The sequence below is a fragment of the Heterodontus francisci genome, chromosome 3 (assembly GCF_036365525.1).
Source record: "Heterodontus francisci isolate sHetFra1 chromosome 3, sHetFra1.hap1, whole genome shotgun sequence".
In the NCBI taxonomy this organism is placed as follows: domain Eukaryota; kingdom Metazoa; phylum Chordata; class Chondrichthyes; order Heterodontiformes; family Heterodontidae; genus Heterodontus; species Heterodontus francisci.
In genome coordinates, this window is record NC_090373.1 from 198,551,125 (window position 1) to 198,565,133 (window position 14,009).

The following is a 14,009-nucleotide window of genomic DNA, read 5'->3' on the forward strand; positions in this document are numbered from 1 at the left end:
AAATTTGAATTCAATTAAAAAATCTAGAATTAAAAGCTAGTCTAATGGTGTCCATGAAACCATTGTCGTAAAACCCCATTTGGTTCACTAATGTCCTTTAGAGAAGGAAATCTGTTGTCCTTACCTGGTCTGGCCTACATGTGAATCCAGACCCACAGCAAAGTGGTTGACTCTTCAATGCCCTCGGAAATGGCCTAGCAAGCCATTCAGTTCAAGGGCAGTTAGGGATGGGCAATAAATGATGGCCTAGCCAGTAATGCCCACATGCCACAAACAAGTTTTTAAAAATGTCTTGCCACCTTCAAAGATCAATGCACATGAATCCCTAGGTCCCTCTGTCCTTACATCTTTAAAACTGTACCATTTAGTCTATATTGCCTCACCCTATCCCTTCTCCCAAAATGCATCACCTCACACTTTTGTGTATTAAATTTCATCTGCCACTTATCTGCCCATTTTGCCAACCTATCTATGACCTGTTGCAGTTGATTGGCATCATCCTCACTGTCTGCCATATCTCCAAGTTTGGTATCATTGGCAGATTTTGAAATTTTGCTCTTTTCCAATATCCAAATTATTTATGGGAATCAAAAAATCAATGGTCCTAGTACTGAACCTTTGGGAACACCATTGTCTACCATCCTGAAACACAACCATTTATCAGAACTCACTGCTTTCTGTCCTTAAGACATTTTTTATCCAATTGGACACTGATCCTCCTATTCCATGAGCCTCAATTTTGTTAACCAACCTTTTATGTGGTACTTTGCAAAACCCTTTCTTTGAATCCCGAAAGACGACATTCATTGCTTTCCCTTCATCAACCTTCTCTGTTACTTCATCAAAAAAATCAATTGCATGTTGGACGTCCAAAATCCGGCTGTCCAAAAACCAGACATTTTGGAAAAGATTCAGATGCAACAAGTTCAGTGTCAATTGATCGTTATTATTTGAAAAGACTGAAGACACAGCTTTTTATAGTGTCTTCCTTAAAGAGCTAGGGGGAGAAGGGGAGCAGTGAGGCTGGAGAGTGGCGATTCTTTTGTTTTCCAAAATCCAGAAAAATCCAAAATTTGGCACAGTCTCAGTCCCAAGGGTGCTTTTTCTTTCCTTGATTAGCGTTTCTAAAACCTTACCCAACACACATGTTAAACTAAAATAAAAACAGGAAGTGCTGGAAATAGTCAACAGGTCAAGCAGCATCTGTGGAGAGAGAAGCAGAGTTAACATTTCAGCTCTGTGACCCTTTATCAGAACTGTGCAGTATTTTGCTTTTATTACAGATGTTAAACTAATTGGCCTGTACTTATTTGAAATCTCTTGCACCCTTTCTTGAATAAAGGTGTTACATTTGCCGCTGTCCAATCCTCTGGAACCTCCCCTGTATCCAGAAAGATTGGAAGATTATGGCAAGCCCTTCCACCATCTCCACTCCCACTTCCTTTAGCAACCTGAGATGCAAGCCATCGGGACCGGGCGACTTATCCACTCTAAGCACAGCCAGCCTTTCCAATACATCCAGCCTATCAATTTTCACCTCATCCATTATCACAGAATCGTTACAGTGCAGAAGGAGGCCATTCAGCCCATCATATCTGCACCAGCTTGCTGAAAGAGCAACTCCCTCAGTTCCATTCCCGTCTTCTCCCCATAACCTTGCACATTCTTCCTTTTCATAACTGTCCAATTCCTTTTTGAATGCTTCAATTGAACCTGCCTCCACCACATTCTCAGGCAGCGCATTCCAGACCTTAACTGTGTGCAACGTTTTTCCTCATGTCACTTTTGCTTATCTTACCAAATACTTTTTAAATCTGTGCCCTCTCGTTTTCGATCGTTTCACGAGTGGGAACAGTTTCTCTCTATCTGCTATGTCCAGACCCCTCATGATTTTGAACACCTCTATCAAATCATCTCTCTGCCTTCTTTTCTCGAAGGAACACAGTCCTGACTTCTCCAATCTATCTTCAGAACTGAAATTCCTCATCCCTGGAACCATTCTCATGAACCTTTTCTGTACTTTCTCTCTCTAATGCTCTCACGTCTTTCCTTAAGTGCAGCGCCTAGAACTGAACGCAGTACTCCAGCTGAGGCCACACTAGTGTCTTGTATAAGTTCAACATAACTTTGTTGCTCTTATACTCTATGCCCCTATTAATAAAGCCCAGGATACTGTCTGCTTTATTAACTGCTCTCTCAACCTGTCCTGCCACCTTCAATGATTTATGCACATATACACCTAGGTCCCTCTGCTCCTGCTCCCCTTTAGAATTGTACCCTTTATTCTATTTTGCTTATTTCTCCATGTTCTTCCTACCAAAATGAATCACTTCACATTTCTCTGCATTGAACTTCATCAACCACCTGTCTGCCCATTCCACCAACTTGTCTGTGTCCTTTTGAAGTTCAACACTATCCTCCTCACAGTTCACAATGCTTCCAAATTTCATATCATTATCTCTGCCATCCCTGCTTCTACTGATATTTTGTCAGCATCCTCTTCCTTAATAAAGGCCAATACAAAATTCTGAAGTATTCTATCCTTGCCTGTGCCTCTAAGTATATATCACCCTCTTTGTCCAAATAAGCCCCCACCCCGCCTCTTAATACCCGCTTAATATTTACATGCTGATAGACTTTTGGGTTCCCTTTTATGTTAACTGCCATTCTACTATATTTTCTTTACCAGTCATATTTTCCTTTTTCACTTCCCCTCTCAACTTATTGTATTTGGCCTAATGTTCACTTGACATGCATCATATACCCTCTCTTTTTGTTTAATCTTATTTTCTATCTCCCTCGTCATCCAAGGATCCCTGGCTTTGGTTCCCTTACCTTTCACCCTTGTTGAAACATAGAAAAATAGGAGCAGGAGTAGGCCATTCGGCCCTTCAATGCGATCATGGCTGATCATCCAAACTCAGTAACCTGTTCCCGCTTTCTCCCCGTATCCCTTGATCCCTTTAGCCCCAAGAAATATATCAAACTCTTTCTTGAATATATTTAATGATTTGGCCTCAACTGCTTTCTGTGGTAGAGAATTCCACAGGTTCACCACTCTGAGTGAAGAAATCCCTCCTCATCTCCGTCCTAAATGGCTTACCCCTTATCCTTCGATTGTGACCCCTGGTCCTGCACTCCCCCGCCATCAGGAACATCCTTCCTGCATCTAGTCTGTCCAGTCCTGTTAAAATGTTGTAGGTTTCTATGAGATCCCCTCTCATTCTTCTAAACTCTAGCGAATACAAGCCTAATCGACCCAACCCCTCTCCATACGTCAGTCCTGTCATCCCAGGAATCAGTCTGGTGAACCTTCGCTGCACTCCCTCCATAGCAAGAACATCCTTCCTTAGATAAAGAGACCAAAACTGCACACAATACTCCAGATGTGGTCTCATCAAGGCCTTGTATATTTGCAGCAAGACATCCTTGCTCCTGTACTCGAATCCTCTCGTTATGAAGGCCAACATACCATTTGCCTTCTTAACTGCCTGCTGCACCTGCATGCTTACTTTCAGTGACTGGTGCACAAGAACACCCAGGTCTCGCTGCACCTCCCCCTTTCCCAATCTATCGCCGTTCAAATAATCTGCCTTTCTGTTTTTGCCACCAAAGTGGATAACCTCACCTTTATCCACATTATACTGCATCTGCCATATATTTGCCCACTCACTCAACCTGTCCAAATCACACTGGAGCTTCTCTGCATCCTCCTCACAGCTCACACTCACTCAGCTTTGTGTCGTCTGCAAACTTGGATATATTACATTTAATTCCCTCATCTATATCATTAATATATATATCGTGAATAGCTGGGATCCGAGCACTGATCCCTGCAGTACCCCACTTGTCACCGCCTGCCACTCGGAAGAAAGACCCGTTTATTCCTACTCTTTGTTTCCTGTCCGTCAACCAGTTCTCTATCCATGTCGGTACCTTGCCCCCAATTCCATGTGCTTTAATTTTGCATGCTAATCTCTTATGTGGGACCTCATCGAAAGCCTTCTGAAAGTCCAGATACACCACATCCACTGGTTCTCCCTTTATCTATTCTACCAGTTACATCCTCAAAAAATTCCAATAGATTTGTCGAGCATGATTTCCCTTTCATAAATCCATGTTGACTTTGTCCGATCATGTCATTGTTTTCCAAGTGCTCTGCTATTACATCTTTTATAATGGATTCCAGCATTTTCCCCACTACTGATGTCAGGCTAACAGGTCTATAATTCCCTGTTTTCTCTCTGCCTCCTTTTTTAAATACTGGGGTTACATTAGCTGCTCTCTAATCCGTTGGAACTGTTCGAGTCTATAGAATTTTGAAAAATGACCAGCAATGCATCTACTATTTCAAGGGCCACTTCCTTAAGTACTCTGGGATGTAGATTATCAGGCCCTGGGGATTTATCGGCCTTCAATCCCATCAATTTCCCTACTAATACTGATTTCATACAGTTTCTCCTTCTCACTGGATCCCATGTTCCCCAACATTTCTGGGAGGTAATTTGTGTCCTCCTTTGTGAAGACCGAACCAAAGTATGTATTTAATTGATCTGTCATTTCTTTGTTCCCCATTATAAATTCCCCCATTTCTGACTGTAAGGGACCCACATTTGTCTTCACTAATCTTTTTCTCTTCACCTATCTATAGAAGCTTTTACAGTCAGTTTTTATGTTCTCAGCAAGCTTACTCTCCTACTCTATTCTCCCCTTCTTAATCAATCCCTTTGTCCTCCTTTGCTGAATTCTTAACTGCTCCCAATCCTTGGGTTTGCTGCTTGTTCTGGCCATTTTATATTTCTCCTCCTTGGATCTAATACTATCCCTAATTTCTTTTGTAAGCCATGGTTGAGCCATCCTTCCTGTTTTATTTTTGCACCACACAGGAATGAACAATTGTTGTAATTCATCCATGCGCTCTTTAAATGGTAGCCATTGCCTATCCACTGTCAACCCTTTAAGCAACCCTTGAAATTACCTGGCCTGTACCTGAAACAATATCTCCTTAAAGATCACCCACTGCTCCATTACAGTTTTTCCAGTCAATCTTTGGTTCCATTTTACCCAGGCTAGATTCCCCCCTCTCCCATTGAAGTGAACCCTCTTCCAGTTTAGAAGCTCTCCTTTAGATTGTTCCTTGCTCTTTTCCATTGATAATCTAAACCTTATGATACAATGATCATTCATACCCAAGTGTTCCCCCATAGACATTTGGTCCACTTGGCCTGCCTCATTCCCTAACATCCCCAGCAATGTCTCCTTCCCAGCTGGACCGAGAACATGCTGGTTATGGAAGTTCTCCTGAACACATTTCAGAAATTCCTCCCCGTCCTTTCCCTTTACTCTAACATTATCCCAATCAATATTTGGGTAATTCAAGTCCCCCAATATCACCACTGTATAGTTCTTGTACATCTCTGGGATTTCCCTGCAGATTTGCCCTTCTATACCTCTGTCACTATTTGGAGGCCTAGAGAGAACCCCCAGTATTGAGATCATCCTCCCTTTTGCTTCTCAACTCTAACTAAATGGATTCTGTCTTTGCCCCCTCAAGGACATCTGCTCTTTCCAACACTACAATGTCTTCCTTAATCAGTTATGCCACTCCACCGCCTTTTTTTCCTTCCCTGTCTTTTCTGAATAATTTATATCCTTGAATATTAAGTGCCCAGTCCTCACCATTTTTAAGCCACGTTTCAATTACTACCACTACATCATAAGAACACTACATAATTAATAGGAGCAAGAGTAGGCCATTCGGCCCCTCAAGCCTGCCCCGCCATTCAATATGATCATGGCTGATCTGCCCTAGACCTCAACTCCTCTTTCATGCCAGCTACTCATAGATTCTTGATACATTGGGGAGTTGAGGGCTATCTACTTTTTAAATACTTTCAGTGATCTAGTCTCCACAACTCTCTCGGGTAGAGAATTCCAGACATTTACTACCCTCTGAGAGAAGAAATTCCTTCGCACCTCTGTTTTAAATGAATGTCCCCTTATGCTGTAACTATGTCCCCTAGTTTGAGATTCCCCCACTAGTGGAAACATCTTCTCAACATCTACCTGTCAAGCCCCCCTCAGAATCTTGTACGTTGCAATAAGATCATCCCTCATTCTTCTAAACTCAAAGGAATAAATGAATATTAATATAGATATAAATAATAAAATATAAATCATATTTCCACATGGCTATTTGTGCTTGTTGCTCACCAATTTTATTCACCACACTTTGTGCGTTTACGTACATGCATTGTAAACCTGCCTTTGTATTCCTCGTAGTCCATCTTAGTCTGCTCGTATCTAATATGGTACTACTTCCTTCTATAGTACTATCCAACGCTATCACCCCTTTATGTGACTCATTACTAAAAGTGTTATTCATACCCATTTTTCCCTCTTGAAGGTGGGAGTATAGTTCCTTAGATGTGTGTACGTTAACTGAAGTGGCCATTTCTTCATGTGGTGACCGTGAGCATGCCAAAAGGTTATTGCAGTTGAGCCTAATCCTATCCTCAAAAGATATACACACACTTTTTAACATGTTATTAAATAACAAACAGGCATCCTGTTTATTATCCCTAGCTCCCACCACTACTCCAGCTGAGATTAGTGACCTTAGCACAACCCAGGAACTAAACCTGGACCCTTCCCGTTTGTAGGAGTCTTTCATGGATGGTAATGTATTTACGAAGAGAACCTTTGGGGCTCAAGAGTTTTCATGTTGCTCATTATTAAAAATACTGGTGAAGGTTGGACCTCGGGAACAATTTTCCCTGCCAAGTTCTGTACCTGATGTAGGTATCTTTGTAACTTTTTCCCCTTTTAATATAATATCGTGAACAACAGAGCAACATAGGTCATTCTCCAGTGATTTAGCAGCTAAGAACTAGGCCTGCTCACAAGCTTTCTACAAACTTCATGCACCCTCCGAAGTGTTGAATTGCTCAAACCAGTCATTACCCAGTTTGGCATAAACATCTGGTGCTGTTCTGAGCTATCTGGAATAGTGCCTTAAACATGAATCATTTGACTGAGCAGTGTTACAACCGCTCAGGACAAAGCCCCTAATCAAAATATGAGTCCGATTGCGGTGGGTGCAATGTATTGTTAATTCAGTCCCGTCACTCCACAGGTTGCATCATATTTCCTTAAGCTTTCCAAATTGGAAAAAAGCAACCAAATTGAACAATCTAGCATCCCCTGAATGAAGTGAACCAAACCAGGTATCTTTACATATCAATAAATTAACTATTTATTTTTTTAAAAACCTAAAATCTTAAACACAAATAAGATAAATCCATATCTAAGACCTTGTAACTTATTTAAAAATCTATCTCCCGCATTCGCATACATATTCTCGGTTTTAAATTATATCAGGCAAACCCTTCCACCCCCCCCCGCCTCCACCTGCCAAGACTGAGGCACACTTGATTTTTGCCACATGAATATTATAAACTTAAAAAATTGCAAGCCCCGGACTGGAAAGACACTTTCATAGTAACAGACGCTGTTGAAACAATGGGGGCCCAGTAGTTGCCCAATACACAGAAGTGGTCAGACCAGTTTTACTCACATGACTGGCTGTTGCAGAGGTTTCAACTGAGTTTTAAATTGGAGAAAACAGTACTTGAGATCCAAAAGCCGTGTCTCCTGTCTGCCCTCATCTCGCTCTCACCAGCTTCGGAAACCATTAAAGTCACGTAAACTTAGAGAAAAAGTCTCCTACGTGAACAAGGTTTAAAAAGAACTGTGGGCCCCAACGAAACTCAAGACCATATCTTCAATCAAGGACTACAACGAGCTTGACAAACAGTAACAAGATGTTGCCTCAAACTGTTCTACTTATCTTCTCTTTTCTGTCCCTATTTGCATGTGTATATCGTGTGTGCATGCTAGCCTGGGTGCGTCGTATATCCGTATGCTTGATCCATATTAGAGTTTAAGATTAAGGTTTAAGAAATTTCATCTGTCTTTTTTACACCAAAGAAAGCCTGTATGAATTGGTTTCTTTGTCTTATAATTGAAAAGTTGTGAACAATGATTCACAAAAAGGGGAGCTCAAAACAGTGTGTTTAAAATTAAACGCTGTTACAATAAGACACCTAGACCCATTTCTCAACTGGTCATAACAGAAATTGGGTGCTCGTGTTCGGGATTTTACATTTTTTAATTCATTCATGGGATACTGGCGTTGCTGGCTAGACCAGCATTCATTGCTCATCCCTAATGGCCCTTGAAAAGGTGGTGGTGAACTGCCTCCTTGAACCGCTGCAGTCCATGTGAGGTAGGTACATCCACAGTGCAATTAGGAAGGGAGTTCCAGGATTATGACTCAGCGACAGTGAAGGAATGGCGATCTTGTTCCAAGTCAGGATGGTGTGTGACTTGGACGGGAACTTGCCGGTGGTGGTGTTCCCATGCATTTGCTGCCCTTGTCCTTCTAGGTGGTAGAGGTTGTGGGTATGGAAGGTGCTGTCGAAGGAGCCTTGGTGCATTGCTGTAGTGCATCTTGTAGATGGTACACACTGCTGCCACTGTGCATCGGTGGTGGAGGGAGTGAATAGCACCCCATCCACTAACAATCAAGCAGGCTGCTTTGTCCTGGATGGTGTCGAGCTTCTTGAGTGTTGTTGGAGCTGCACCCATCCAGGCAAGTGGAGAGTATTCCATCACACTCCTGACTTGTGCCTTGTAGATGGTGGACAGGCTTTGGGGAGTCAGGAGGTGACTGACTCCTCGCAGGATTCCGAGCCTCTGACCTGCTCTTGTAGCCACGGTATTTATATGGCTACTCCAGTTCAGTTTCTGGTCAGTAGCCCTTAGGATGTTGATAGTGGAGGATTCGGCACTGGTAATGCCATTGAATGTCAAGGGGAGGTGGTTAGATTCTCTCTTGTTGGAGATGGTCATTGCCCACCACTTGTGTGGCATGAATGTTACTTGCCACTTATCAGCCGAAGCCTGGATATTGTCCAGATCCTGCTGCATTTCTACACGGACTGCTTCAGTATCTGAGGAGTCACGAATGGTGCTGAACATTCTGCAATCATTAGCGGACGTCCCCACTTCTGACCTTATGATTGAAGGAAGGTCATTGATGAAGCAGCTGAGGATGGTTGGGCTTAGGAACTCCTGCAGTGATGTCCTGGGACTGAGATTATTGACCTCCAACAACCGCAACCATCTTCCTTTGCGCTAGGTATGACTCCAACCGGTGAGGTGTTTTCCCCCGATTCCCATTGACTTCAGTTTTGTGAGGGCTCCTTGATGCCATACTTGGTTTAATTGTGCCTTGATGTCAAGGGCAGTCACTCTCACCTCACCTCGAGTTCAGCTCTTTTGTCCATGTTTGGACCAAGGCTGTAATGAGGTCAGGAGCTGAGTGGCCCTGGCGGAACCCAAACTAAGCGTCACTGCACAGGTTATTGCGAAGCAAGTGTCGCTTGATGGCACTGTTGTGACACCTTCTGGGTTTAATTCTAGGTACTGCCTGTGTGGAGTTTGCAAGTTCTGCCTGTGGCTGCGTGGGTTTCCTCCGGGTGCTCCGGTTTCCTCCCACATGCCAAAGACTTGCAGGTTGGTAGGTAAATTGGCCATTATAAATTGCCCCTAGTATAGGTAGGTGGTAGGGAAATATAGGGACAGGTGGGGATGTGGTAGGAATATGGAATTAGTGTAGGATTAGTATAAATGGGTGGTTGATAGTCGGCACAGACTCGGTGGGCCGAAGGGCCTGTTTCAGTGCTGTATCTCTAAACTAAACTAAACTAAACCTTCCATCACTTTACTGATGATTGAGAGTAGGCTGATGGGGTGGTAATTGGCCCGGTTGGTCTTGTCCTGCTTTTTGTGTACAGGACATACCTGGGCAATTTTCTACATTGTCGGGTAGATGCCAGTGTTGTAGCTGTACTGGAACAGCTTGGCTAGGGGCGCGGCAAGTTCTGGAGCACAGGTCTTCGGTGCTATTGCTGGAATATTGTCAGGGCCCATAGCCTTTGCAGTATCCAATGCCTTCAGTCATTTCTTGATAACACGTGGAGTGAATTGAATTGGCTGAGGTCTGGCATCTGTGATGCTGGGGACTTCAGGAGGAGGCTGAGATGGATCATCAACTTGGCATTTCTGGCTGAAGATTGTTGCAAATGCTTCAGCCTTATCTTTCATACTATTGTGCTGGGCTCCCCCATCGTTGAGGATGGGGATATTTGTGGAGCCGCCACCTCCTAGTTAGTCATTTAATTGTCCACCACCATTCACGGCTGGACGTGGCAGGACTGCAGAGCTTAGATCTGATCCATTGGTTATGGGATTGCTTAGCTCTGTCTATTGCATGCTGTGTACACAGTTTGGCACGCAGATAGTCCTGTGTTGTAGCTTCACCAGGTTGACACCTCATTTTGAGGTATGCCTGGTGCTGCTCCTGGCATGCCCTCCTGCACTCTTCATTGAACCAGGGTTGGTCTCCTGGCTTGATGGTAATGGTAGAGTGGGGGATATGCCGGGCCATGAGGTTATAGATTGTGGTTGAGTACAATTCTGCTGCTGCTGATGGCCCACAGCGCCTCATGGATGCCCAGTTTTGCATTGCTAGATCTGCTTGGAATCTATCACATTTAGCACAGTAATAGTGCCACACAACATGATGGAGGGTATCCTCAATGTGAAGGCGGGACTTCGTCTCCACAAGGATTGTGCGGTGGTCGCTCCTACCAATACTGTCGTGGACAGATGCATCTGCAGCAGGCAGATTGGTGAGGACGAGGTCAAGTATGTTTTTCCCTCTTGGTTCCCTCACCACCTGCCGCAGACCCAGTCTAGCAGCTATGTCCTTTAGGACTCTGCCAGCTCGGTCAGTAGTGGTGCTACCGAGCTACTCTTGGTGGACATTGAAGTCCCCCACCCAGAGTACATTCTGTGCCCTTGCCACCTTCAGTGCTTCCTCCAAGTGGTACTCAACATGGAGGAGTACTGACTCATCAACTAAGGGAGGGCGGTAGGAGGTAATCAGGAGGTTTCCTTGCCCATGTTTGGCCTGATGCCATGAGATTTCATGAGATCCGGAGTCGATGTTGAGGACTCCCAGGGTAACTCCCTCCCTACTGTATACCATTGTGCCGCAACCTCTGCTGGATCTGTCCTGCTGCTTGGGACAGGACATACCCGGGGGGTGGTGATGGCAGTGTCTGGGACATTGTAAAGTATGATTCTGTGAGTCAGACTGTTGCTTGACTAGTCTGTGGGACAGCTCTCCCAACTTTGGCACAAGACCCTAGATGTCTTTGCAGGGTCGACAGGGCTGGGTTTGCCGTTGTCGTTTCCGGTGCCCAGGTCGATGTCGGGTGGTCCGTCCGGTTTCGTTCCTTTTTATTGACTTCGTTGCGGTTAGATACAACTGAGTGGCTTGCTAGGCCATTTCAGAGGGAATTTTAAGAGTCAACCACATTGTCGTGGGTCTGGAGTCACATTTAGGCCAGACCAGGTAAGGACAGCAGATTTCCTTCCCTAAAGGACATTAGTGAACCAGATCGACACTGGTTTCATGGCCATCATTGGACTAGCTTTTAATTCTGGATTTATTAATTGAATTCAGATTCCACTTTCTGCTGTGGTGGGATTTGAACCCATGTCCCCAGAGCAATACCCTGGGTCTCTGGGTTACTAGTCCAGTGACAATACCACTATGCCACCACCTTCCCACAGATGAACGAGTGAGATTGGAAGTGGGAAGCCAAATTGTTCCCAATCAAAAAAAGCAAAAAATCAGCACAGATTTTCTTCTTGTCTGTGATTGAATACTAACATGTCTGCAACTGAAGCGAGTAGCTCTCCAAGCCAGGGTGAAGTACTGTCTATGGAGGAGTTGAGAAAAATGGCTGAGCGGTGTATGATCACTGTACATGGCAAGACTAGGAAGTCTGAACTCCTAAGGCTAATGGCCAACCATTTTCCCTTGAATCTGAAGAAGCAGAAACAGGGTTAGAAACAGAATCCAACAGGGTATTGTTACCTAAGATACAATTGGAACAGAGGAAACTTGAGTTTGAGGAAAGAGAGAGAGGCAGGAGAGGGAGAAAGAGAGGGCCTTCCAAAAGGAACGTGAAGAGAAAGAAAGCCAGGAGAAGGAATGAGAGAGACGGAGAAAGAATATCGGAAGGAATGCAAAGAGAGTGAGTTACGGCAGCTTGAGTTAGCTTGGACTGACTGAGTTACCCCAGTGAAAGTATGGCCAATGTGGAGGAACTTAATTCAGGGCTGGGTACAAGAATGCTAAAACTCATTCAATTAATTCCAAAAGAAAGATGTGGAAGCATTCTTTGTGTCATTTGAGAAACTGGCAAGGCAGCTAAAATGGCCAGCTGAGACCTGGTCTCTTAATACAAAGCAAACTAATCAAAAAAGCCCATGAGGTTTATTCCTTGTTGCCAGATGAGAGTTAATCAAATTATGAACTGGCTAAAAATGCTATCCTCGGGGCATATGAATTAGTACCCGAAGCCTACTGCCAAAAGTTTAGAACCCTCAAAAAGCAAGCCAATCAAACTTACCTGCAGTTTGAAAGAAGCAAGCAACTGGCTGTTGACTAGTGGCTGAGGGCTTTAAAAATGCAGCTCAGCTGAGACTCTGAGAAGTAATCCTGTTAGAGGAATTTAAAAACTCTCTCCCATTCTCAATATAAACCCATGTCGAGGAGCAGCGGGCTCAGAGAGCCCGGCAAGCAGCCGTTCCGAACGATGAATTTGCTTTAATTTATAAGTCAGTTTCCCAGGGGAGAATCTTTCCTAATCACCCCCACAAATCCGACAAAGGGTGGGAAAGTGATATCCGCCCAGGCAGTCCTGGAAGAGAAAGAAAAGCAGGAGACACAGGGGGTCCTCCTCCAGCCAAAAAGGAAGGTGATGTGAGCAAGAGTGAGACCTGGAGACCTGTGTGCTTCCATTGTAATAAGGCAGGGCATTTAAAAGTTGACTGCTGGAAACTAAAGGGGAAACTAGTCGGGTTAATCAGGACACATCTGCTCAGTGCAGACGGGACCCTGATGAAGAACACAGAACAAGCTGTGGCTTTAACTGCAGTAAGAGTACAACCCAGGAAGCTTGCTACGGCCAGTGCAGGAAAAGTTAATAGGATTCCTGAAGGTTGTCAGGGTTTTGCATTTGAAGGGAAAGTAACCCCATATCCCTTGAGTGGGGCAAACAAGCCCATAGTAATTCTCAGGGGCACATGGGCGACTAGATCCCTTTTACTGGGGAAAAGGCCTGACCTTTTCCCCCAGACAGTGCAGTGAACACGAAAATGATGATGAATGGTATTGGAGGGCAGTGTATGCCTACACCTGTAAACCAGGTACACCTTGAATGTGACCTAGTTTCGGGACTGGTGACTATAGAGATTGTCCCAGTTTGCCTGTGGACGGGTTTGACCTGCTCCTAGATAATGATCTGGCGGGGGTGAAGGTGGTAGCGCCCCCCCCCCCCCCCAAAGTAGTGAAAGAAAGACCGCAGGAGTTCAGAGAGACAGGGCGGTGGCAAGAGATGGTCTCCTGCAGTTTCCCTGAATGTGTAATGGGTCAGGCCATGATCAAACCAGCTCCCCCAGAGGGGACTGCATTGGTACTGTAGGCAAAAGACCGTGAGGTCTGCCTGTCCGAGACTTTCTTTGGAAAGTTAGGAGGCCCAAGGAATTAATTAAATGGATTTTTCCTAGCTGAGGCTCAATGAGCCGACCCAGTATTGCAAGAGTTAGCACAGGCTGCCCAGTCTGAAAGTGAAGCAGAGGAATACTACTAGTTAAAGAATAAGGTACTGATGAGGAAATGGAGTTCTCCTCCCAGAACTGAGGGCAAGGCATGGACAATAGTTCACCAGTTAGTCGTGCCACATAGGTACCGGGGAGACATATTAAGAAGGGCCCACGAGACTACCGTAGCTGGTATACAAAAGACCAAAGCCCGCATAAAACAAGTTTGACTGACCAAAACTGCATAGAAATGTGGTGGAGTATTG

At 44.5% G+C, this 14,009-nt stretch overlaps 1 protein-coding gene across 4 annotated transcripts in view; it reads left to right on the forward strand.

The window, feature by feature from the left end:
* Positions 1-14,009, forward strand: part of LOC137366035 (inactive tyrosine-protein kinase 7-like) — a 583,411-nt gene that overhangs the window by 464,081 nt on the left and 105,321 nt on the right. The window lies entirely within an intron of this gene.